This window comes from Dendrobates tinctorius, unplaced genomic scaffold (assembly GCF_039654945.1).
Source record: "Dendrobates tinctorius isolate UK_male_01 unplaced genomic scaffold, ASM3965494v1 ptg000184l, whole genome shotgun sequence".
Lineage (NCBI taxonomy): Eukaryota > Metazoa > Chordata > Amphibia > Anura > Dendrobatidae > Dendrobates > Dendrobates tinctorius.
Window position 1 is genome coordinate 11941136 of NW_027361851.1, and position 27490 is coordinate 11968625.

Here is a 27490-nt window from a genome sequence, read left to right on the forward strand (position 1 = left end):
TTTTCTACAGTTTCCAACTGTAAAAGTTTTCTTGGAATAAAAAGTAGCTTTCCTTGGGATAGGAAATCAATGTTTAATCAAAAGGATCTGAACATTGATGCCACCATTGAGCTACAATAGTAGGAATGAAAATGCTTCCTAATGAGCTGCTGAACATGTGTGAACAAATCTCTAGATACTAATAAGTGAGGTACTGGGTTTTAACTCCCTTGAATAAATGATGTTAGTCTATTATACCCTGAAAAATTATTTAAAAATGAACATGCTTATAGATTCATGAAAACCAACAGCACTGTCGTGAGCCATTGTTCTCACCTCCTTCTTGGTACCGTATGTGCCATCTAGCCAATAATAATATTATTTCACCTGTCAAGATCACGGTAAGGACAGGTTTTTGTGGCCAGTGGAAATTCATTGTACTCTATTTGAATCTCAATGTTACTCCCTATTTTCCCTAGATATTGTATTGTTATACTACTCTGGTACTCTAATTATGACATTTACCTCTAATTGCTAACCTGGGTTTTCTCCATATTAACCATTGCCTAATTACTCTCTCCTGACAAAGGAGAGTGTAAAACCCATATCATGTATGTTTCTCTAGGTGAGACGTTACTCCATGCCAAAGTGGTATTTCCTGCGACTGTGTTATCCTTGTGGTGTGCCATTTCATGCTTTATTTCCTATGCACTATGGTAGGTATTTTTTTCCTGATACAATACAATTTATATATAGGAGTCTAATTGTAATTGTCTATATCATTGTACTTTGAGTTTTCTACATTGACAGTGCATGACTGGGGGTCATGGATAACCAATTAGTGATTTATTTGTCTTTTGTTGTGTGATTATATTTTTTTGTACTGAATGAAGAATACAGGATATACAGGGATGGTATATAGGGATACCAGTCTGGTTCTCAGATCATGTCTATCTCTGCTCTTTCTTGTGAAGTCAGCTCTGTGTGTGATCGCATTTTTGGAACCTTGTCATGGGTGTGTCAGATGCAACAGACTGTTGCTCTGGATCTGGCTTCAGAAGGTCTCTGCATTTGGCATTACAGATGCCTCTTCAATCCTTCTGACTCATAGACCCAGCAGCAACCTCCCTCTGGCTCTAGTTGACACACCTGGACTTGGGGGTTTATAAATCCTCAGTCTGCTTCAGGCAGTCACCGGCGATGGTCACATTTTTTCCTTGTGAAGGCTTGGAGCTATAGCAGTCGGCTAACTTCCTCTATGGAGCAGTTTGAAGATGTTTGGTGTTAACTCTCTGAGTGTGCTCAAGCTAAGTTCATTCCCCTTGTCTGTCTACCCTTTTGACTTTAGTTTAGAGTGGGGATTGACCAGTTCTCATTGCCTCTCTATCCAGGGTAAAGCAGCAAATGAGATAAAATATAACTTTTAATACACCAATTAAAACAATACCAAAAATAATGTCACCCACAAGTGAATTTAAAAAAAGATGCAAGATAAATGGGTGATCCTCAGAGGATATTTGAAAGCACCCAAACGCATCACATAAGGGATATAGAATGTAACTGATAAAACAGACAACAACCTATATGATGGATACAGCATGAATGAAAAAATAGCGCAATGCTATAGCCAATTGCACATGTATACACATGTATATTTTTTAAGGCCAGACCACAGGTTCATAGCCTTTCATAAACGAGATTTCAAAAAAAGGAACAATCTCACCGGTTAATGCAGACGGTCAGGAGTCACCAGGGATACTCTGTATACCAACAGGAAGGTAGCGATGGGAAGGCAATACCCTGTCAATTCCCTTACATGCTAACCATTAACTGATCCCCAGGCTCCTGCCCTTACAAGGGCAGTCCACAGCTAGCCCTATATTGCACATGCCCTGCACTTTCCCTATAAGGTGCGTCCCAACGTGTTTCATCCAAGTAACTCTTCAGGGGACTAACAGACAGCAGATAGTATAGGGAATTGATGCAACAAGTTTTTCACAGCTGGATTTGGGGATCCTCTGTCATTCTTCCTTACAGATTCTCTCCAGTTCCGTCAGGTTGGATGATAACCATTTTCAGGTCTCTCCAGAGATGTTCAATTGAGTTTAGGTCAGGGCTCTTGCTGGGCCAGTCAAGAATGGTCATAAAGTTGTTCTGAAGTCACTCCTTTGTTATTTTAGCTGTGTGCTTAGTGTCATTGTCTTGTTGGAAGATGAACCTTCAGCCAAGTCTGAGGTCCAGAACACTCTGGAAGAGGTTTTAATCCAGGATATCTCTGTACTTATCCACATTCATGGTTTTTTCAATTGCAACCACTCACCCTGTCCCTACAGCAGAAAAACAACACCACAGCATGATTCTGCCACCACCATGTTTCGCTGTTGGGATTGTATTGAGCAGGTGGTGAGCAGTGCCTGGTTTTCTCCACACATACCACTTAGAATTATCATCAAAAAGTTCTATCTTTGTCTCATCAGACCAGAGAATCTTATTTCTCATAGTCTGGGAGTTCTTCATGTGATTTTTTTTTAACAAGCTCTATGCGGGCTTTCATATATCTGGCACTGAGGAGAGGCTTCTTTTGGGAAACTCTGCCATAAAGGCTCAACTGGTGGAGGACTGCAGTGATAGTTGACTTTGTGGAGCTTTCTCCCATCTCCCTACTGCATCTGGGGAGCTCAGCTACAGTGATCTTGGAGTTCTTCTTTACCGGTTTAACCAAGGCTCTTCTCCCATGATTGCTCAGTTTGGCTGGATGGCAAGGTGGTCCAAAACTGCTTCCATTTAAGGATTATGGAGGCCACTGTGCTCTTAAGGATCATGAGTACTGCAGAAATTCTTTTGTTATCTTGGCCAGATCTGTGCCTTGTCACAATTCTATCTCTGAGCTCCTTAGCCAGTTCTTTTGACCTCATGATTCTCATTTGGTCTGACATGCACTGTGAGCTGTGAGGTCTTATATGGACAGATGTGTGCCTTTACAAATCAAGTCCTATCAGTTTAATTAAACACAGCTGGACTCCAATGAAGGAGTAGAACCATCTCAAGGAGGATCACAAGGAAATGGACTGAATGTGACTTAAATATGAGTGTCTGAGAAAGGATCTAAATACTTATGACCATGTGATATTTCAGTTTTTCTTTTTTATTAAATTTGCAAAAATTTCTACATTTCTGTTTTCTTCAGTCAAGATGGGGTATAGAGTGTACATTAATGAGAAAAAAAATGAACTTTTTTCAATTTACCAAATGGCTGCATTGAAGCAAAGAGTGAAAAATTAAAAGGGGTATGAATACTTTCCATAACCACTGTAAGCGTTTGATCAGGGTCTTTTAGATGTTTTGGGTTGTCATTATGATTTAAAAAGAGAAAACAGTAGTTTGACAAATAAATGGCTTCACCCAACCACTAACCATGAGTGGAGAAAAAATGTGGTGTTATCATTCATATTCTTGAAAAAAGGCAAAGAAAACAAAAATTCTGCCGGGATATGTAAAGGTTTGAGGACAACTGTAGCAAAGCTAGCACCAGCTCCAGAGCCCATATTATACACCTCCATCTGATGTATAATGTACACATGTCAACAAGGGTAATAAAATTATGTTAACAAAATAGAAAAATTGATCTATCGAATTGAATAATAAGTGAATCTGATTATACCTGTAACATTATGTGGTTCTTCATTAAAGAGCCAAGCTTTTGACAAAAGGTCTGCAGTCATTTTGTGGACATAAAGTGGACAGTGGGTGCTATGAGGATTCTCCCATGCAGGTGTAGTAAATTGAGTGAGGCCGCACATGTCTAGTAGGAATGTAGCCCGGAATATGTATATCGCATACATTTGGTCGCATGACTGCCAGATCTCGCCTCAGACACCAAAGAATCCTAACAGTGAGCGTGCTGTGAAGCTACAGTTACATAGACTTTCAATTTGTAATGCAATCATAGCCTTAGTAATATCAAAATAAACTCACAAACAAACCGATGGAAATTCAGTAGTATCCAACAGCCTATTTAGTAACCTAAGGCAATGATCAGATTTTTCATTTTTTATAATAATAATACAAATAATAATAATAAAAATTCCCAAAAATTAGCCATTTTAGTCATTTTTAAACATGCATACCATTCAGTGAAGGACACTGATACATGCTTATGATACTTATATTAGATCTAATATCATCCTGCTGTCACTGACACGAGTGATGCACCATATATTAGATAACTCCCTCCTTTTCATCCAACTAGTACACTTCCCTGAGGCAAGGGAGGCCAGTTGTGTCCTTTGGTAGAAGTACTGGATCAGTGGTGGTGCTTCTGCTGCTAGAGACTACCACATTCAAAGCCGTGATATAGTTTTTTTTTATATACCACCTTGTCCACTTTCATTGCCTCTTATTTTTTTCCTTATGTTTTGCATAAAACTATATTTAACTTTTTTTTACAATCTTTTCTACTTTTTCAACCCTTGCCAAAGAGTAAGAAATAAGAAAAGCCAGGTAGGTAGGTTGGTAAATGTACAGAAAGCAGCAGGCCATGTGGCAGTAGGTGGCAGTGTCATTATAGCAAAGATATGTCAAATTGGACAAGTAAACCAGATGTGCAAAAACAGACATGTACAGTTAAATGTCTACATCTATTTCATCAATTTTTTTTTTTTATTTTCACAACAAAATTCAGCTTCCTTCCCCAAATTGACAAAATATCAAATGCTAGGTACACATACAAAAAGTCAGCACCTGGAAAAGTCCACTCAATCAGCGATGCATGAATGACTGTGCAATTTGACTAGTAAGAGACGGACAACACTCACACAAAGCAATTATTACCCTTTTCACAAAATAAATGCACAAGAAACACAAAAGCTTAGTATTGTTGAATGGACAAGAAAACACATTGTCTGAAACTGAATTCAGATTTTTTTTTCTGCAAAAAACTATTGTTCTGTCTTGTTTTGCTATTTGGTGCATTAAGAATGATTTAAAAAAGTGTATTTGTAATTCAAATGCAGAAGGACAAATTCCAACTACCTCATATCATGATAAATTACACTATCTTTCATTACTGCTGTCAACTCTTTTACCTCTCTCCCCTTCTGTCAATTGAATCTCTGTATCATTCCCAGATTAGTTTTCTCATCTTCTTCACTGCTACAGTTATTCAACATCTTACTGTCTGAAGTATAGCTCCATGATTAACAACTTTCTTTTCCTGTCTGTATTGCTGAGTTGTGAGCTTAGATATATATTCACTGTCCTAAAACTATTCTGTAAAGGCCACAGCATTCCCTTCTTAGACTTTTATACAGGATCTTGTAGCCCTTCATGCTGGCTGCTCTATACCCTTTCAGGTCAAGTTATTTGTGCAAGGATTTATGGGAAAGTATGTGCGGTCGCACCTGAGATCATTACCTGCTGAAGACACCTGCTTAGTGCAGTCATGGGCTCATTTTTCATAAGTTCAAGTGTCTTAATTGAGCACAAATACTCGCTTCACCTCTACAGTTTTTTTACGAGCTTGTGGCTTCTGCATGATTTAATACCCATCCATATTCTTTATAGTATGGTGTTAAAATTAGAACAGTTGCTGAAATAGACCTGCAGGAGCCAACGAAGAAGTAAAAACATAAAAAAAAAATCTTCCTTTGGTAAAAAATAAGTACATTGGCAAAAAGATTGCTGTCAACTTGTACTTGTGGAGCTATCACTCCCATCCTGCCCTGACAGTAGGAGAAATAAATCACCTGCTTGCAGTTGTAGTATTTTCACCTACCAAGAGAGTGGGAATCCATTGATCTCTGATCCTTGCCCATAATGTTTGCCTGTTGCAAAATACATAGGCTTAACCAGAGATATGGCCTCATGTAATCCACTTTCCACTGAGGTCCATAGAAAATACAGAGGCCATCATTTGGAAAAATGGTCTGTGGACTCCCACTCTGCTAATCCAGAAATCAATGGGTGAGAGCTGAAAAAAAGTCATCCCCAATTGGAGTCGTTTTCAGTATTGTAAAGGAGTGCTGCTTTTTCCTTGATTTCTTTTTTCGCTTAGTGACTACTAAAGAGAAAGCATTTGCCATCTTGGCCACCCTAAACCTTCACCGTGTCTTTACTGCACCCTATCTCTACATTCTAGAAAGCACCTTCTGATAACTTAATGATTGCTGTATATCATCAAACGTTTTTTAAAATATCATTTTTTTCACCATGTAAAATGCACAGAGCAAAAATGATAACAAACAAAACAATATAAAGTGAGAACAACAGTTGGTGGCCTTAGAATTAGAATGCTTCTGGCATGAAATATATATAAATAGGCCCAGGATTATTAAAATGAGGTGATAATACTGTGTGAGGATTTTAGCTTACGTTTCAATTTGAAAAGGAAAGTTACAGATTTATTAGAATTTAGAATGATAGTCTTCGCTGACAATTATCAATCACTTCTTTATTATTTGTGGCATAGAGAGACACACTATTTACCAATTGTGTATTCCTTTTTTCATCGCAGATTATATGCTCTTGTGAGCAAGCCTCTCATTGGTCTTGTTTGAAGTTTTCATTTTTCACTATACAGTATTTTGCCAATTTTTGTTTATACATGTACACTCTAATTTATGCTGTAGACCATGTTAACATTTTATAAAAAAATAGAATTTTTTTTGCAGTGGAAACTAAGCTCAAATAACGACGACCATACAAAACAAATAGAAATCAGTAAATATTCAAATGATTATATTTGTAATCATGTCCAAATGGGAGATTTAATAAGCTAAACCAGCCAGAATCAAGCAATTCGGGTAACAAAATTGACTTTCTTCACTAACACAATATTTTTTATGTTTGCTATGTCTTCTTCATTTCAGAGGGTGTCGCTTTGCTGAAAAGAAGCATGGTTTATTAGAAAGACGGCTCAATATAACAAAAATATGACACTTCACTAGAGATGAGCATATTTTTCTGCGAGGGATGGACTGAGAGTAGAATTTCTCGATGCTTACAAGACCTCCCAAATTCAAACTCTCCACTATTTGATTCCCGAAGATTGCCAAAAAAATACCCATCATCATTTCACACATAACTGAAGACTGCTGAAGTAGCTATTACATCAAATGGTCTAGCATAGTGAATTGGAAACTAAGGTGGGGGGCTATAACAGCCAGTTTACAAGATGAGGTGTGGTCAGTGAGCACATTTTATGCTTGCATATTAAAACTATAGGCGGTCGGAGCACACAGTTCATCCCATGCAGAGATAGAAAAGGGCCTAATCTGAAGCAAATTGAAAATGGGAGTGCTAGTCTCCTTCTGTGAATACTAATACAAAGATTTATGTGCTATATAGGGATCTGCTATAACTGTATAGCTACTCTGTGTGACTGTGAAATGACTGATTTGAGAAATCAATTCAACAGCATCTTAAATATTTTTTTTATTTGTTCGCACACTGCAAACATGGAGGTTAGCAATAAATACCTGAGAGTGTTAAAGACATTGCATTAGATGGTTTTAGTATTGCAATTTTTTGGAGAGTTCCGCAAAGCTGACACTTTCAAATTTCAAATGATCGGCTGAACTGTACCGTGCTATAAAAAATGCTCCAAACATTGGAAAATAACTTTTTTCTACAGAGTAAGACAACTAATAAGGGCTATAAGGTTAGTCTAGGCCAGTGTTTCTCAAACCCTGTCCTCACAGTCCCCAGCACATCATGTTTTCAGGATTTCCTTAGTATCTCACATATGAGAGAAGCTGTGGCAGTTTCTAATGCCTTAATAATAATTTCATCACCTGTGCAACATTAAGGAAATCTTGAAAACATAACCTGTTGGGGGCCGTGAGGACTGTGGCTTGGGAAACACTGGTCTAGACAAACTACAGTAATTTGTCAAATAGCTATCATTTTCATAAATTTGTCAACTTTTATGACTGTTTACTCCAAAAGATGATTTTACCATAAGAGGATTTTTTTTAAGCCAGTTCTGCTTGTGGCTGTTTTGCCGTCACTTGCTCCAAATTTATCAGTGTTGCAAGATGTTAACAAATTTGGTGCATCAAAACATTTACATTAATACTTCTGTCTACTGCTGTTTTTCTTCTTTTTATTTCACACCTTGAAGAAGTAAGTATTGTGAGTTTTTTGTTATTATGTAAAAAGGTGCAATTGACAAATTTGATTTACAGCTTATATGCATCATTAATGATCAATCCATGGAGGATCGAATTTGAATCAAATTTCCTCATATTCACAGTTCTAGACAAATTTAAACATTTTCAGATTCGATTCGCAGTTCACAAAAAAAAATGGGAGCTGCCTTCGCGCCCGCCTATGCTAATCTGCTTCTGGGTCTGTGGGAGAGGGACCTCTTCTTGTCGAATCAGCGGGGGTCAATGGACCGCGTCCTCTTCTAGACGCGGTCCATCGACAAAATCCTGCTGATCTGGCAGGATACTGTTCCATCTCTTCATAATTATATTTTACACCTTAACAGCAATGACCGAAACATCCATTTGACCTTCTCTTTTGATCAAGATAAGAGAATTCCTGGATGTTACCTTATGACATGACAGTGGGGATACTATTCAAACTAGTATATAGAGGAAACCCACTGCCACTAATATGTTGTTGCACACCTCTTCTTCCCACCCTGCCCAAATGGTACGGTCCATACCGATGGGGCAGTTTTTGAGACTCCGCCATACAGTTGTGGCCAAAAGTATTGACACCCCTGCAATTCTGTCAGATAATGCTCAGTTTCTTCCTGAAAATGATTGCAAACACAAATGGGTTTGAATAGAGGGAATTCCCAAAGAAATCATTAAATTATTGTATCAAGAGTACAATATATTTATTTAAGAATATGTTATTAATGATATTTTAAATCAATTTGTTATAAAGTAAAAATATGTATAGACATTAGGAAAAAATTACTATCAGATGTAGGGCAGTTTTTTCACATAAAAAATGACAAATTTTTGAGGCACATTCACACAAAAATGTATCACATTTTGCAGCTTTGTGCTTTGCTCCCTGCTTTAAAAAAGTGCCAAGTGAGCAGGGTTTCGGGGAATAAGCTGATTTACCATATGTCAGAAATTAGGATAAATTTTGGCTTCACCTATTCACTGTTGGTGTAGATTTGCTTTTGTGGAGCACAAACAAATAAATGATGCACCAACTTTATTAAGAAATGTGCTCATCTAAATCATCTAAACTAATGTGGCGCATTGTACTCCACCACACCGTAGGTAAAGAATGCTGTAAAACGTCAGTCATAACACATTTCCACAATTGTGTTCTCTTGTGAAACGTTTCTCCATTCACTTTTTAGCTACCACAAACTACATTCTTCTATATTAAATAGTTTTCTCTGATTATTATTCTTGGATGATATTACGCTGTGAGACTGCCAAGATATTTTCTCCTGCACTTCACTTCTGTGCCAATTAAATACAAATTATTTGATGTCATTGACAAAAGAATGCAGAAGAATTTTTTCAATATCTATTATTCATGTCAGATGGAAAGTAACGCACAGTATGTCATGCGAATGATTATAGACATTTAGTAAATCAATCTCATACCTATTATTGGTTTTAGGATTTTTTAGGATAATATGAAAAATGTTCTCCTTCTGTATCCTAAGACTTTATGCATTGACCCATAAATCATTGTCAACTGGAGAAAGAAGAGCATGTTTTCCCTGTGGTTTGTGGTTTACTCCTGACACAAAATATTCTCTGTATGCAGAACCACTTTTTGCTCCAATACCCGTGTAGGAAAACTCATCTGCTTTAATAATCATATTTTTTGATGTTTTTATAACTTAACATTTAAAGTTCTACTATAGAACACTAAGAAACCAAGAAACTCAATGATGTGTCGGTACATGCAGCGTTCAGTTTTTCAGTCCTGAATATGGACACCATATGCCTGTCCCTATATTGATGAAATTAATTGCCGTCTGTGGCTGTTTCGAGGAATTTGCTTTTTGACAAGCACAGAAAATCCCTCTTGTTCCCCTCGTGATAAAGCTGCCTGTGTTTATTTTAAAAAGCCTCATGCATGTAAAAAGTTATCAGTTGAAGGAATCCAATGCTATTCTTTTCCTCAAGCTTTCTGCACTGATGTGAACCTTTCTGGTACGGAGCAGATGTTGTAATTTGTTAGGACACGAGTGACTTATATACATGCCATGAAATTGGAAATTCATTTAATGTATAATAAGATATTTTTGAGCCACGAGGAGTTGGAGCAGTAGTTCTTTGGTACAAATTCTATGAACATTACTTCAAAATCTTCAAGCACGGACAATTAATTCATTTCATCATAGTCTGGCATAAAATCTTCTTTATGGAATCCATGGGTGATTTTATTTTTTTTTTAACTCCACTTTTTTGTATTAAATCAAATTGTATCCATTTCCTATTTTTTATGTTCACACAAACACAACACTTAAACTGTCATGTTCACATTATATTGGCCAAGTAATGCAGTGATAACATTTTTTAAACATTTGAAGAAAGTGTTTTATAAACAGTTTATTTTAGCAGTAAATCGGTGCAGGATGTGATATCTCCTGTAACCTAAATGATGACTAAATGATGTTTAGCTAACGGGATAGCAGACATAGTAAAATGCTGTAAAAACATGTCTTGGACCATAACTAACATCTCTCCTAGCCCCGATACACACACCATATTGATTTCAGGGTGACTAAGAACAGCAACACATTTTTTCAGCTTTTGACTTTTTTTCCAATCTATGTTTGATGCTTAAAACTTAATGCAGATATTGGAAGCTTAAAAAATGCACCGTGTTTCCAGTGAAATATTACTAAACATTACTGAAATATAAAATTCAGCATTAACTGTCCTGATATTACATGTGGTATAAATAATATTTACGGTAATTCCAATATAAAAAAAAGGCTCAATAAAAAATTCAACGTTCATAAAACTAACAGCGGCAATAAATATTTTATGAACAGTAAAAAAAATTATAATTTAGATCACAATATAAATATAAAATATATCCTTACTGATTAATCTAGAACACAATATTTTTGCGCATTTTATTTCAACATACAACAGACACAACGTGTACAGCGATAATATAGTAGTTGGCTTTTATAACAAACTGGAATGTTTAAGTGCCTGGATTATAGCATTTCATAAAATATAGATTGTAATTATAGTTAAATGAGAACTGAATCATAAAAGATAAATACGTGCAGCATAAGACAAACTTTTACTAACACAGAGTTTGCAGACAAAAATAATTTCTTGTAAAAATCTACATTAAAATGCTTGAATACATTGAATATTGCTTGAAAATGCTTTTTATTCCAACCACATGACAGACTACATGAGGCTAGAATTTAGTAGAATTAGAGCAGAAAAGATATTTTTCTAATATTATACATCAGAGTGCACTTGTAACTAATTTGTAAGTCATGATTACTGTATTTTTATGATCATCTGAATAAATTCCTTTTCAAAAAAGGAAATGTAAATTTGGTGATAATAGGCAGAAATGATCTCAACATAGTCATCTGGTCATAACGAAATGTTGCACAAACATTTCCAGCATGCAAAATCTTAGCAAATATCTGCTTAAAAAAATAATTTGATCAATATTTTATCTGGCCATTCTTCTCAGAGCCTGCGCAGAACCCTCCCTGGCGGTATGACACCCAGAACACCAAGAGAGGCCTGAAAATTCCATCGTATGAGGGCTCAGAAGATGCAACAACAACCGGATTTGTATTCAGCGAGTAGCAGAAAGGATAGAGATGTGAGCAGTGAGCTAAGAATAAGGATTTGTTTGGTTTTTTTTTCAACCTTTAGGCTTTGTGCCACGTAAGCGTTTTTTTGCGTTTTTAAGCGTTTTTACAAGCAAAAACGCTTAAAAATCACTTAAAAAAAAGAATCCCATTCATTTTCATGCATTCTGCACTTTTTGTGCATATTGATGCGTTTTTTTACGTGAAAAAAACTCACGCGGTAAAAAACGCAGCACGCTCATTCATTTTGCGGAAAAGTCAGAGTTTTTAGCTATTTTCTATGAGACTGGGGATGCGCGGAAAAAACGCATAAAAAATGTGCGGTTTTTTGCCAAAAAAACACATGGAAAAAAAAGGCATGTTTTCTGGGAAGGAGTCCGGTTTTCATGCAGAAATTTTCTGCATACATGGGCACATAGCCTTAATGATCCATTATGGATGCTAACGAGTGGAAGCAAATAACAAAATTATTTACTTCTTCACAAAAATGATTGCATGAGAAAATTAAAAAAAATTGGTACAGTCGTCTGTGACAAGCAAGCCCTAACTCTGACAGCAATTTTAAATTTGTATTTCTGTAAAAAATATTGTACTATCTTGCTTCTGCTTTTTAATGTTTTATGAATTAAGACAAAAAATGAGTAATTGTAATTCAAATGCAGTAGGACAGATGCTAGCTACACCAAACCCATGATTAACCACTGAGTCTGTCACTGCTCCTGGCACCTCCCTTATCACTTTCTCGCCTTGAATCTGTGTATTATTCAAAAGCTAATACTTCTATCTTCTTTATTGCTGCAGTTATTCAACACATTACTCTCTGGAGTAGTCATCCAATCTTTTAAGGCTTTCTTGTCTCTGTTGTTGACCTGTTGACCTGTGAGCTTTGATAAACTTTCAGTGTCAAAAAATTACCCTAAAATTACTGCTGCATTCACTGCCTAGGCTTTTATACAGGTTATAATAGTTCCTCTTCATTGGCTGTGCAATACCATGTGATGTGATTGCTATAAGGCATTATTGGGAAGCCAGAGCAGTTGCAGCTGAGGTCACAACAGCCTTCTGCAATATGTAAAAAGGTAGCAGGCATTGTTAGGTCAATTTGTGAAAATCAAGTTGCATACTGATCTAAGTATTTGTGCCCTGCCAAATTCATAAAGTAGACTTAAGTTTGACATGCAACATATTGATTTAATCATCTCTTCTATCTATACTTTAAAAAATAATATTTTTCACAATTCCTTACATTAGACTCCTACTTACTGTTTCAATAGACTGTCTCAGACCCTACTTTATTGTATCTAATGAGTATGCTTTCATCATTACAAAGGTCATTGTGAAGGTAAAAGTAGGATTGGAAATGAAGCACTAACTATTTTCAGTGGTGGATCCCATGGAAGGTGTTACTTTTCATTGTAATTCTGGCTGTTAAAAAAATGACACACATGAAAAGCCTCAGGAAGTGTGAGCCTAGGACTAGTGCTAGTGATCAGTGTAACAATTACAGGTTTATGATATTTTAGAATATATAATGATATTGAACATACAAATCAAATTAAAACATGTATATAACATAAAATCTTGATTTAAACAATTGTTAATTTTTGGATGATGTGTTCCCTTTAAACAAGTTAATTTTATTTTGTATTTTAACTTTTTTTGTAGTTAAGGGAAAAAAAATACAGTGATGAACGCCACACGAGAATTATGGCTTTCAAACTGTGGTGGACATGGACAGCTGTTATGAATGGGTCACCGAGAAGAAAAAAGCAAAGCAAGCTAAGTAACAGAAAACCAGACAGGTTGGTAACTTTGCAGATTGCAGATCCCTGATCCTACCACACAACTAGCAGCAACTGTGGAGCGTACCTACGATGTTCCTAGACTCTTCGTCACAGCCGGAGGACCAAATAAGCCTGAAGCATGAAAAGAGGAAAACTAACTGCCCCAGAGCAGACCTCAAAGGAATAGATAGCCCCCACACATGTATTGATGATGTAACAAGATGAAGGCACAAACACAGGCAGGAAAATTGGCTGAGCAAGCGATGGGGCCCAAACAAACTAGAGAGGAAAGGGAAGGAAAGACACTGTCTGCAACCTGCAAAAAACCCTACAAAAATAATGTCCAACACTTCTGATAGCAAAATTAACCCTGAAGTCACTAGACTTCTCCCACTATATCAGCACTCTGAAATATTCTGAGACAGAGCAAAAAGAGACCAAACTAGTAAGGGACAAAAAGCAAATTGGCAAAATACTGATAAATAAGAGTGGAAATTCAGCACAGCCCCCAGCCGGGGCTGGCTGACCACACCAAAAAACTGAACAGACCAACAAAATCAAGTGTGAACATTAGCAGAAAAACTTAGCTTTAGATGAGTGTAACAGAGCTGAAAACCAAGTGCTGACAAGCCAGAAGGAATTACCAGCAACTGAATAGGGCGTCGGCTGTCTTAAATCCAATCTGAGACTCCTGAAGTCCAATCGTCATCCTCATTCTCAGGTGGCAGATCTCCACCGATCAAATCAGCCTCACTACCTCCTGTTACCACCAGAGGGAGTCTGGAAGGAGAACTCACAACTGGTGAACCAGAGAATGAACTCACAACAGACAGCATATAGTTGTTAAAGGGAACCTGTCAGCAGGGTTGTGCACAGTAACCTACACACAGAGTTGATGAAATCTTTCTTGTGGTTGTTGTTTAATCCTTTCAGTTTTGAGTTAATGATATGCTTTTGCTTCAGGGTGGCCTGTGTTGGGGGAGTGTTCATGTGGTGCTCTGCTTAGCTATTCATCAGTATGGCTTCTGACAGGTCACTAATCCCTCAATGACCTGCCCCCTAGTTTACATAATGAATATTATATATACATACAGGAAAAACCCTTCTGCATGTAGGTGCCAGATGCATCTTGGATTAGGATTTTTTTTCTTTAGCAAAATAGCGTTGCCTGCACAATAGCAGTTATTGGATCACCTCTATATACAGCAATAGCTGCTACTGTGCAGGTGTGATGAGAGCCGTTTTCAAGTGGATTTTTTTTAATATCAGTATAACCTCAACCTCATTAATTATAAACACCGTACACATGCGATTATGCTGCAGCGCAGGTGCCATGGCTGACACCTGCCTGCAGAAAGGGGTTTTTTTTCGGTATGCATATATAATATTCTTAATGTAAACTAGGGGACAGGTCAGTGAGGGATCAGTAACCATTTAGAAGCCATACTGATGAATACCTAAGCAGAGCACCACCTGAAGACCCCCTCTCATAGGCCCACCTCTGAGCACAATCATTAACTCAAAACTGAAAGGAATAAACAACATCCACAAGACGGATTTCATCCCCAGGTATCCCTTTAATGCATATAAATAGCGCTGACTGGACACTGTCTGTAGGTTACTGAGCACATTCCTGCTGACAGGGGCACTTTAATATTAGAAAAATAAGGTTTGTCGTCATAAGAATATTTATTAAATACTATGTTCAATGTATATGTTAAAGTTGTTCATGTTTTAATTTATCTTTTTACTAAGCATTCTTATCATCAGGCATGTATGTATATATTGCAATTGTTGTAATTTTGTTTTCCTCTTTGCATACATGCTGAAAAAAAATAGAGCGTAAACAGAGGGTAATATTGATTGTCTGCCAGCTACCTACTGTGGCACACGTTTCTTCAGAAACACTATACATCGTACAAGGCAGCCTGCCACCAAACAAGCTTACTTTTTATGATAGCAGTTTTAAAATGACACATTGTATAATGTGCATTAATCTAAAGCAGAATTGTAGAAATATAGTGGAGCAATGTGTGTGGATTGCCTTGTATTGCCATCTTCCTATTCTCTGTGTAAGATTACACAGCTAGGGGCTTTACTGAGGGAATCATAAAAACAACACTCAAGGCTTTGTATCCGGATCATCAATGTGTGTGGCTCAGCAGCACTAAGGCACTAAAGAAGTTTGAAGTCCACCATATGGACTATATTTATGAATTGCGTGATTTCAATGCTTTCACAAACATGAAGAGGTTAACCTTTGAACATTCACAGTCTTTTAGCCTGGACAATTTTTCTTCCTTTCTTGGTGGTTGTCGACTCTCTGGAATTCACTTGTTGGAATCAATTGTCTGGTTTCCTGGATATTTTGATCTCTCTGTATAGTGCAATCCTCCCCTCCCCCGTTTTAACTTTCTGCCTCATCATATTTGGTCTATCCAACAAAAGAAAGGTACTTTTGAATTTGTGGTTGACTGACACATTATGTATTATATATTCTGTATAAGAAAGCCAAAGGTATTAAGTAATACAGTGAATGGATGAGAAATATAACTTATCGTCAATGATTATTTTACTTGGAATAATTCTTTTCATTTTATGACTTTGGAATTATTTTTATATAACCGGTAAGTTAAAACCTGCGGAATGAATGGTAACTATATATAATCTTGTTTGTGTTTTCAGTTAATTTACATAAGTGATTGATCTTAGAAAATAATCCAAATGTCAATGAAGTAACTGATCTTCCACGTAGGAAAGGATTCATATTCTCATAAGGGTTATCTGTGTTTCTTTCTATTTATTAACAGAATTATAAAATACAATACATTGTGAGTGACATCTGTTTTCCCATAATAATAATTAGTAAAATCTGGAAAAATAGCAATGAACAAAATGAAAGCTTTGCTTAGCTGGAATTCTACCAATAGGCACATTTTCTTTTTTGGAATTATATTTCCCCAAAAAAATTCAGTTGATACTGAAATAATTCAATTACTGATTGTGTCTTCATCTCTTGTCGTATCTGAGTGAAATATGCTGTAGTAATTAAAGTAATTTTAGCTATCACATGTCCGTTGTGATTAAGAAAAGTAACATCTCACATAAAAAAACAGTTTTTCTTATTTTTCTTATATACCAGTATTCAATTTACCCCCCTATGAAAAAAGACAGCAGACTCTATGCTTGCACCTATGGGAAGGAACTTCCGTACACATTACTGTCCAAGCCTCCAAAGATATCAGCCAAACCAGTGTCCCCTAGACATCTATATCCTGCTCACGTTGTAAATGTCTTCAAGTACCATTTTCCCAGATTAAGTAAAGCCATTGGAGCTTTTGTTTTAGCCATTGCAAATGTACTTGGTGTCCTTCTCCACCATGTTATACATACAAATCACTATTTGCATACATGGACTTGACTTGGAAGTATAGATGTTGGGCTGGAACCTAACTCTTTTCTACTATGCATCGATTGTCTGTTACCAAAATAGGTTATATATCAATTATTAAAATGACTTGTGCTGCAGGCATCAGTGGTGAATCCCTTCACCCAGGACTGGGGAACATGATACAGATTTGAGGTTTTTGATATATGGTTCTTGAACTGATATTCTCTGATATCATCCTTAGAATAAAAATTATTATTATTGTTAGTTGTAGTGTTAGCATTATTAATTCGGAAAATTTGTCTTTTACCCAGGACAAAGGTTAAGTTTACTGCCCGAAAACTGTATGCAATTACTTTGGCTATGGCAGAGAGGCTTCTTTTCTCTTCACGTGGCACTTAGCTGTTGAAGCCTTAGTGGCACCCACCATTCTCTTCCCGACTCTGCTCCAGACAGAGACACAGCCGAAAAGCAGGGACACCTATATTATGGTGTGAATGTTCCATGTATAATATTGAGATAGCGTATGCATGACACTTCATTTACAGGATGTCATTTCCCTAGATATTTTATTGTCATTTTTTAACACTTTTCAGAATATAAAAACGTGGTAGAAATTATTCACAGCGCATATGTTAATCCAAATGATTTGTGAATTTAATATTAAACTGCAGCTTATTCTGTACAGTATGTGGTATGTATTCTGCTAATCAAAGTGATTAATATTCTCCAGGCGTTACTGCCATTATGTTACATTGCACAGATTATTCGATAATGCTTCTTTTTTATTCTATTTTATTTTATATTTTTGTAGGGTCTTAGGACCTTCAAATGGACACTAGAATGTCCTAATCCTTGATTTATTCATTGTTTTCTATTTATTTTTAGAATATAATACATTATTTTAATCTAACAAAATAATACACTATATAAATAAATCATAAATACATAACTATATAATGAAGTCTAAGTTTTTATTATATAATATATTCTAAAATAAGTATTCTAAGCATATATAAAATTAAGTTATTTATTTTTCTTCTAGAAGTAAATACTTTTATTTGAACACCAAACCCCATTTATATGTGTTATAAATCTTGTATAAGTGTGGTACAATGTTTTAACACATGTTGTCAAAGGGGTAACGTTTCTCCTTGTGGAGAGTGGCATACCGGCTCTTGCCCTGCAATGCTACTCTGGGAGATTTAATAGGACGAGGACTAGAACCTTAGAGCGCCGTGTAAACACTGTCTGCATATTGAGATTCTGATTTGGCTTTCATCCTAAGTCATACTGAAAGACACATTAAAGGGTCGATAGTGACTTGTAGGATCGCTACTGCTGCCAAAAAGTGGAGCTATAGAAATCAAGCTCTCTGCCTCTTAATACATGTTGCTACCTCCAGTAATGCCTCAATTTAAAGCTATATGCATACAAAGTTATGGAATCTATCATCTATCCAAGGGTGGACACAGACAGAAGGGGCCCCAGTGCAAGAACAGTATATAGGCCCTATACATGTCCGATACCTCATCATAATGCCATCAATGTGTCTGTGACAAAAGCTGCTCTGGAGATGAAAGTGGCCTCCTTATCTATTAGGCCTCTGGCTGCACCAATGATATGTCTATCTATCTATCTATCTATCTAAATGGAAAAAAAACAGGCAGCACTCCAGTTCAAGGAAAAATTGTGGGCTTTAATCCCACAATTTTTCTTTGTACTGGAGTGCTGCCTGATTTTTTTCCATTTATATTTTGCGTTGGACAACCGCATTACTCAGGAAGTATTGCACCCAAAATCTGCTCAAGTTTGTGCTGCTGTCCTTTCTATCTATTTATCTATCTATCTATCTATCTATCTATCTAAAGGAAAAAAAAATAGGCAGCACTCAAATTAAATGTGAAAACAGTGGATACTTTACTGATCCTCAGGTGGCAACGTTTCAACGGTGACCCGTCTTTGTCAAGACACCGTTGAAACGTTGCCACCTGAGGATTAGTAAAGTATCCACTGTTTTCACATTTAATTTGCGTGCTGCCTATTTTTTTTTTCCTTTTGTTAATTTGGCTGTTTGGACACTGCTGAATAGGTTCTGCACCTACTATATTATTTTGGTAGTGCTGCCCTTTTTTCTTGATTTATCTATCTATCTATCTATCTATCTATGTATCTATCTATCTATCTCTACTTTTATCTGTCTATCTATCTCTACTTCTCTCTATCTGCCTATCTCTACAGTACATTTACAAGACTACAGCACAGTTCAGTAGATACATTTATGAATGCTGAGAAATTGCAACAGTTACAAATGAAACGTCCTTTTGATAAGATTTGCAAAGCACTGACATCAGAAGAGTTGTACTTTCATCAACATTTTTATTTTTATGTTCTTTTAAAACTAAACTAAGAGGAAAAACACATTTAAGGTTCACCAGTGAGTAAACTATGCATCAAAGGGAAGCTTCAATTGCAGACATGTTTATCCCTCGCATTTGATTACACAGAGCTGTTATGTATTTGGGTTATGGACTTTTTCAAATCTAAAGAGGGCACATGTCATAGAAAAAAGTTAATAAACCATAAGAATTGTACTGAACAATCATTCTATTTATTTATTCCTACCAGCTAGAAGTCTACATGACGGAAAAATTACACAAGAACATTATGTGATATGAAAATACAGCAGAATGTAATAAAAATGTAAATCAACAATAAAACCACTCTTTTATTCCATTTTATGCTTTGTTCTTGTTTTATAATTAATATTGAATTTGATGCTTGGCTTTATCCTCGCAACATAAACCAACCACCAACTCTCTGGTGTTTATGGTACATTACTTGTTTATGTTCAGCAATGCATATGCTACACTGATATATATATATGTGCAGTGTGCAGTGTATGTATATATATATATATATATATATACAGAAAGATCTGGATAGCTGTTTAGACAGGAGCATTTTACCATTTTTGAACATTAATTATCATGGTATCTATATTCAGGACCTTGGTATTCCATTGATGCCTATAGCTTGATGGGTCCATCATTTTGGTAATTCGCAGCTCTCTAGATTTGTTACAAAACAGTGATCCTTTATACATCCTTTATCCTTTATGCGTTAACAGCTTGTCTGATCTACGATTAGTGTTTATTGCTCAAACCCCTCTTTAAGAATGACTGTCTGAGATCTACACAAAATCAAACCAATATAAATCTGTAACGACGTTTATAGAGAAAAATTACTCGGCAACTTTTTAAATCAGATGAGAAATTGACACTTCACGGAAAAAAACTAATGACTGTGTGATGATGCGATACCTTGCCATTAACCCCGTATGTTTGAACAGCTCCTGCTGACTTTTCCCATTAAACAGATTTTCTGTGAGATAGGGAAACATGACCGATATTCTGCTCTGAATTGATGTTCACATTTCCCGACATCACACAGCCACGCCAAAACTAGATGCTTGGCGGAACTGATGAATCCAGCTCATGCTACTGATCTTAGCATTTTAGACTGTAATTGAGGGGAAATAATCTATAAACATTCCTGAACTGTGTAGAATCATTCGACGTGATTGACACAGCTACAATAGTATTCATTTGAATGCAAAGGTAACTGCTCTGATTTACTAACACATTCACTTCTGCGGTAATATAAGAAGTGACTTACAGTATACAGTATATTCCATAATTAGCGTGATTATGAAAATAGCTTGAAGACTTTACCAATTGTCCTCAGCTAGAGGATTAGAGGTTTGTCGAGGCAGACATATTTATCTTCTATGTAGTCAAGTCTCTAAGTTCTCATGGATGTGTGCCATCACCCCTATAATTCAATGTAACACTACCAGTTCTCGCATGGTGCAAATCTGTACTGAATCTGTTCTGATAGCAGAGCCTACCAATAGGACTAGGTCTACAAACAAATTCATGATTCAACCAAGCAATGAAATCAATTTCAATGTTTTGGGCCTCTGCTGACTGGGAGATGTTTCATTCATTGCAATCAATCACATTTTATGCCTTCCATTTATTAATATAGACTCACTCATGACTTCTTATCTCTAAAAAACCCATTTCAAGAGGTATTACCTAACTTAGATATGCCATAATGACAGGATTGGTAAGAGTTTGGCCATGGCTCATCAAAATAAAGTGCTAATAAAGAAAAAAGATGCCTTTAGACTGTATTCCCTGTACATTGCCTTTTCTTAATCCTGCAATATACCTGTACTGTAATCCTACTTTATAGCATCTATGTGTTGTATCTATATTTGGAGGGCTTTTCTATAGTAATCTTATTAAACCTACCTGGACTTTAAATCAACTGGAGATTGTGAGCTCTCTCTTAAATCTTTCACATACTGTGGTATAACATACGGTGTTACACAAATGTGCACACCGGCCAGTAGGACTCTTAAGTGTCTTGTAAAGACGTACAGTGAAGACTTCCTGCAAAAACGTTTCCTTGTGAGGTAAGCATTAATTAAGACGTTTATAGAATTCACATTTTCCTGATACTTGCAGTATGGGAAGTGCAAGATCTTAGTAAGATTCCAGGTCACAGGTATTTGCAGCCATTTTTGGAAAAAAAGGAATGGCTAAGTAGCTTTCAAGCTCTCTCTTTTTTACCAATGGCAGGTGAGTGGAGTGTGTCTGTGTAGCATTCCCTCTAATGACTGTATTCATGCTATGAATGTTTGATGAATGATTAGAATCTCTTTGTAAGGAAAGTCTCTTGACCTATAGTGTTATGATTCAGAGACTGATGGTTTTTGTGTTTTACACGGGTGCTGCAACTTGTCATGGACGATTATTATTTCGAGATTTCTAAGCTAGATAAATGAAAAATCTTCTTTGTTTATCATCATTGGTTTTATGGAAGACTACAGAAATAAATACATAGAAATATTTAAACATGAATCAACCTATCAATTTAAATATAGACTAATTGATTCTGTAGTGATATTTGTGTCTCAATCGTGTATTCTATTAATTTCTCATTGATGACCACTGAAAAAGGCAACAAATGGCCACTAACACATCAATACATATCATGTGCAGATCAACAGGACTTGGCTGCCTGGTGAACTTTTCTTTTCTGAAGATTCTTTGTCCGGCTAGCCCTAAACAGCATTACATCATTCAACTGATTCTGAAATGTCCTAGTCCTTTCTCTTTTATCTATGAATCTTATAAGAGTTGCTAACTAGATTTCATCTTTCTGGACAACTTATACAAAATACACAGGCAGAATTTTTTGCAACACTTTGGGTTCACTATAATAAATCAGTGAAATGTGTGAAAATAATTACAAAATGTGTCTGGTTGTAGTTACAATTTCAAATGCCATCTGAAAAATGGATAAAATCAATACATCAGCTATCAATATATTAAGATCAACTTAGGTTGCCTTTTTGGCCACAGTCATGGTGAAAATGCACCATTTTGAATCCATTTTTGAAACTGTACAAAAATGCTAACTTTTTACCATGGTCGTAACAATAAAACCCATGTCGCAGCGGCGCTGTATGTTCATACAGGCTTCACTACTTAGCAACACAAGCAGATTTGTTACTTAATTACATAAAATGCTCATAGACTGTAAGCTTGCGAGCAGGGCCCTCATTCCTCTTGGTATCTGTTATGATCTATGTGATTATTGTTATGCTGTAATGTCTATTGTCTGTACAAGTCCCCTCTGAAATGTAAAGTGCTGCGGAATATGTTGACGCTATAGAAATAAAATGTATTATTATTATTAATGCAGGAAATTATGTAATCAGATTATGTAGTTTCATAGTATTTTTGAGCAGAACTAAAGGCTTTGAGAATCATATCTAGCAATAATTATTGAGTGTAAGTAATTATTGAAAAAGTTGTCAATTAGCAGCAACTGCTGCCACGGTAGATGAAACTAATTTATTTATAATTTATTTATTGTACGATCAAACTAGCCAAATTTTGTTGGCCCTTAATATAAAATACAAGGCTTTTTCACTGTTCAACCTCGGAGTGAATATCTTTCTAATATCAGTTTTAATACCAATTTAATACTAGCACATGATTCGAACACCTCAACATCATGAGAATAAAAACAGATTTTCTCAGAATGGTAATGTGTATAACCAGCCCTTTTATCTATGGAGCAGCCTAGGATCTGAAGCTGTCAGCAGGTTCTATTACTATTACGATAAAGTCAATGCCTGAGTTCCAGAAGTCACTTGCTACATTTGGACAGATTGCCAACCCAGGAGGACAAAAAAGGAGACTTGATCTCAGATGCGTTTCCCCTATTTCTAGTACTGTACACTTTCTCAGATGGAAAATGAAGGTGTAGACATGAGACATTTGTATGCAGAAAAACAGAACCATTTCTGAGAACCCTTTTAGGGTTACCAAGTTACGGAACATTGTTCTGAGTGAAGAACTGTGAAATCACAGTGTAACTGGGCATGCTTCACACCACCACAATGTAAAATCAGAGCACATCTAGAAAAGCATTCCCCACAATAATTTATTCTGTTTTGCATCACTGCCTGTTTATACTGCTTTTCAAATGTATTTCTGCCATGAGAATAAAAATGAAAATAACTTCACGTGAACCAGACGAAGGGCTCGTTACCATGAAATAACACATTAAGAAATGCATAATGCTAAGGCGTAAGATGGAAAATAGTTTGGGCTCATTATTTACATTACAATGCACTGATATACTAGCCTAGTGTTTATTAACACACGCGTTATGTACCATAATACAGAAAACAGAAAAAACAGACATGTACATCAGATACATAGATAGATAATAGACAGATAATAGATAGATAGATAGATAGATAGATAGATAGATAGATAGATATGGGATAGATAGATATGGGATAGATAGAAATGGGATAGATAGATAAATAGATAGATAGATATGGGATAGATAGCTAGATAGCTAGATAGATAGGTAATAGATAGATATAGAGATAGATAGATGATAGATAGATAGATAGATAATAGATAGATAGGTAATAGATAGATAGATAGATAATAGATAGATAGGTAATAGATAGATAGATATGGGATAGATAGATAGGTAGATAGATAGATAGATAGATTGATAGATAGAGATAGATAAATAGATGTAATTTATGGTGATCAAAAATACAAAAAATACAAAATATGCTGAAGCTGAAATATCTATCCTTTAAGCATAATCTTCCTGATCCACCTTATCCATAGCACCTCTGTTTGATTAGGCAGCAGTTCAGCCTTTGCAAACACCGCTCTAGTGACGCTTTAGCATGATTCCTCCTTTGAAGCTGAGCTTTTGCCCTTCTATTGCAGTTAATATGTAAACTTGCTGCCTAGAACCATTATCCTTAAGGGAGAGGATTAAGCAAAGTTTCATTGCATTTCAAAACGTAGCCCATGCCACACTTGTAAAAGTGTCTTAATAAATTGTAACCATAGAAATTTCACCATTTCTAAACTGAATAAATCTGAGCAGTAAATCCGCGGGGATATTCGGAAGCTGTTTGTCGGATAAGGCACCTGCTCATTAGTAAATATCTCATACAGGTACATCGGTTGTGGAAACAAACTTTGTAGTGAAAAGCTCGAGCAGCTCTAGAAAGTAAAACTTACAGTTCAGTGCGACTAGTTAGAAAGCCATTGGATGGTTTCTTCTATGAATATTTGTCAAGGTAAAGGAAAAGGACACATCTCTTGTAAAAGTTAGACTATGCCTCATAAACAAGCGGCGTACTGTTATATAGAACAATCGTCATTTCATATAGGATACAAGATCATGTATGGCAAATCCACCTGCGGTTCACAAATAGTTGCTCAATGGGAATATATTTTCACTTTCCTAAATATAACAGTACATTTAATAACACTCATTAAATATGAACATATTAGGTGTTTCGCAGTATATTCAGTATTAATAAATTAATGGGAACATTCTTAGAAAGTATTTCTCTCCCAGATGTCATGTATAGTGATAATTTAAGCTGTATGATAGTCACTGCAGTTACACTATACATGGATATTATTCACAGATGACTTCTGTATATACTTGTCGCTATGTTGATAATAATGATGAATCTCACCTCCAGTTTATGAGTGATCAGTATATTAAGCATAATTGAAATTACAATAAATATTAAAAGGGTTATTAATACTAGGATCAAAATTGTCAGTGTTAGCTGATTGCCTTATTTGTGAAGGGGAGGTCAGTAAAACAAGTAAGTAATGTCTATTCTTCCTCTAGAACTTGTTGGCCTGCCTACACTTCTGATTGTTTGTTAATAATTCTTTCCCAAATTTTCACACCATGCTTCTTTCAAATATCAGTGAGCGTCGGCTGGTTGTGGAAGAGACATTCTATGTAGTTTGAGTTTAGATATAAAGGAGTTAAATGTAACGGGCAGGAAAATGTTTTTCAAATAAACACAGTTAAAAAGTCTAGGTCTGGAAGATAACATCATCACAAAGCTGCATCTGTCACTTACCATGTTGTTGACATCTGCTTTCCTTGAAGATTCCAATTTTAGTGGTTTTAATTTTCTCTCATTTGGTTTAAATCACCCATAGCTCTGCTATAACTTAGGACATTTCTAGGAGTGCGTCACACAGAGACTAAGGATGGAGTGGAAAGCATATATACTTCAAGTGTGGATTCCTTTTCTAGGCAGAAATGTTTGGAGAGCACAACCTATTGAGGAGGGGTTGTTTTATTTGATACTAGGGTTGGATGGTAGCACCATTCAGAAAGACAAACTAATTACATCACAGGAGGGAATGGGTGGAGTTCTAGCACTGTGTGTCCACTGGAGGGGGGATAGTGAAAGACGAAGACAGATGGAGAAAACCCGCATAGGTGATGGTTTAGTAAATATACTGCTGGGAAATGATCTCATGGCAGTTTCATAATCCCCAGTTGGCTGAACCATATGCTGAAATACTGCTAATTTATTTAGCATTTTTTATAACAACAGATTAAAGGTTATTTCAGATAACTTTCCTGATATTTCAATTTTGGTTACACGGTGACTTGTATTAGTCTAACATAAGAACGCAATGCTGCGCTTCTAAAATTGCAACTAATGACAAGGTAGAGAACAAAGTTGGATTTTTGCTGATTGTCACCTCACAATTTTTATTAGTTGCTCAGAGATGAGATGATCACTTCACATAACCCCATCCAAGGTCCATGTCAGTCATCTCTGTTTGTGGACAGGAGCTGCAGAAATGTCCTTATCATTTGAGGTCTCAAATTTTGCTTATGATTAGTCAGGCTGGTGAGATGTCAAGTGTGCAATGCAAGCTGCCCAGATGACATCACATCAGGCTTGCACCATGTCCGTGAAGCCATAGGTTCAGGACATTCATGTAGCTCCCTTCCATTGCCAGAGAACACTGCCAGAGGGCAAAGCAATACACTCATCTCTAATTGTAACATTGCTATCTTATGTTGCATACCCAGAAGTCAACTTATAGCAATAGCCTTTTATGTCTGATACTCTCTATTTTCTACAAACATAATAGCATACAGCATAACGGTGGCTCAGTGGTTAGCACTGCAGCCTTGCAGCGCTGGGGTGCTGGGTTCAAATCTCACAAAGGACATCATCTGCAAAGAGTTTGTATGTTCTCCCCATGTTTGCGTGGTTTTCCTCTGTGTACTCCGGTTTCCTCCCACACTCCAAGACATACTGATAAGGAATTTTAAAAGCACCAATTGTTACAGTATCTCCAGTTTCAATATTGTGAAAGTCTATATTCACTGAAGGACAGATTTTACCCATGAACGGAGAATTGTGAGAATGAAAGATCAGTCCAGGAAAAGACAGAAGTGGATCTCTCCGATAAGATATATTACAAAGTTCCTTATTTTCATATGTTCTATTTTTATATGAAAAAAAAAAATTAAAATTACACCTTAACCCCTTTCTGACATCAGACATAATAATTTGTCCATGTGACCTGGGTCTTTCTGACCAGGGATAGATTATTATGTGTACGCGATCGCACGTGCACACGGATGGTGTACGGGCAATCGACACCGGATGTCAGCTGATTCTCACAGCTGATTCTCACAGCTGACACCTGGCACTAAGTGCCATGAGTGGTCACGCACTGGTCCTGGCATTGTAACCCCCAAAATTCTGCGATCGTATGCAATCACAGCATTCCGGGAGCCAGCAGAGGGCTGACAGACCCTCTGCCTTTAGATTTGAGACCCCACGGCATGACACAGGGTCACAATCATTGCCATGGTGACCTGCTGTCGTTATGATGACATCCGGTTACCAGAGCTAGGAAACTTGCTGATCATGTGCAGAACATGATCAGCAAGTTTCTCTGTCAGTGCAGAGTTGACAGTTTGTACAGCATGGAGATGATGTAACCCCCCTAAAAAAAAGTCCTGAATTACTGTTTTTTGTTTATTCTGCCTCCCAAAAACGGAATAGAAAGCAATAAAAAAAGTAATGTGCTCGAAAATGGTACCTATAAAAACGTCAAATCATCCCACAAAAAAACAAGCCCTCACATG

General features: G+C 36.4%; 1 protein-coding gene across 3 annotated transcripts in view; it reads right to left on the bottom strand.

The window, feature by feature from the left end:
• Nucleotides 1-25659, bottom strand: part of LOC141055130 (netrin-1-like) — a 317167-nt gene extending 291508 nt beyond the window's left edge. For 2 of the 3 annotated variants that reach the window (XM_073552107.1, XM_073552106.1), the window contains exon 1: nt 25446-25659. The gene's annotated coding sequence lies outside the window, so the exon portion shown is untranslated. The remainder of the gene's footprint in view (nt 1-25445) is intronic. The other variant, XM_073552105.1, reaches the window with a different exon arrangement.
• Nucleotides 25660-27490: the final 1831 nt, after the last annotated feature.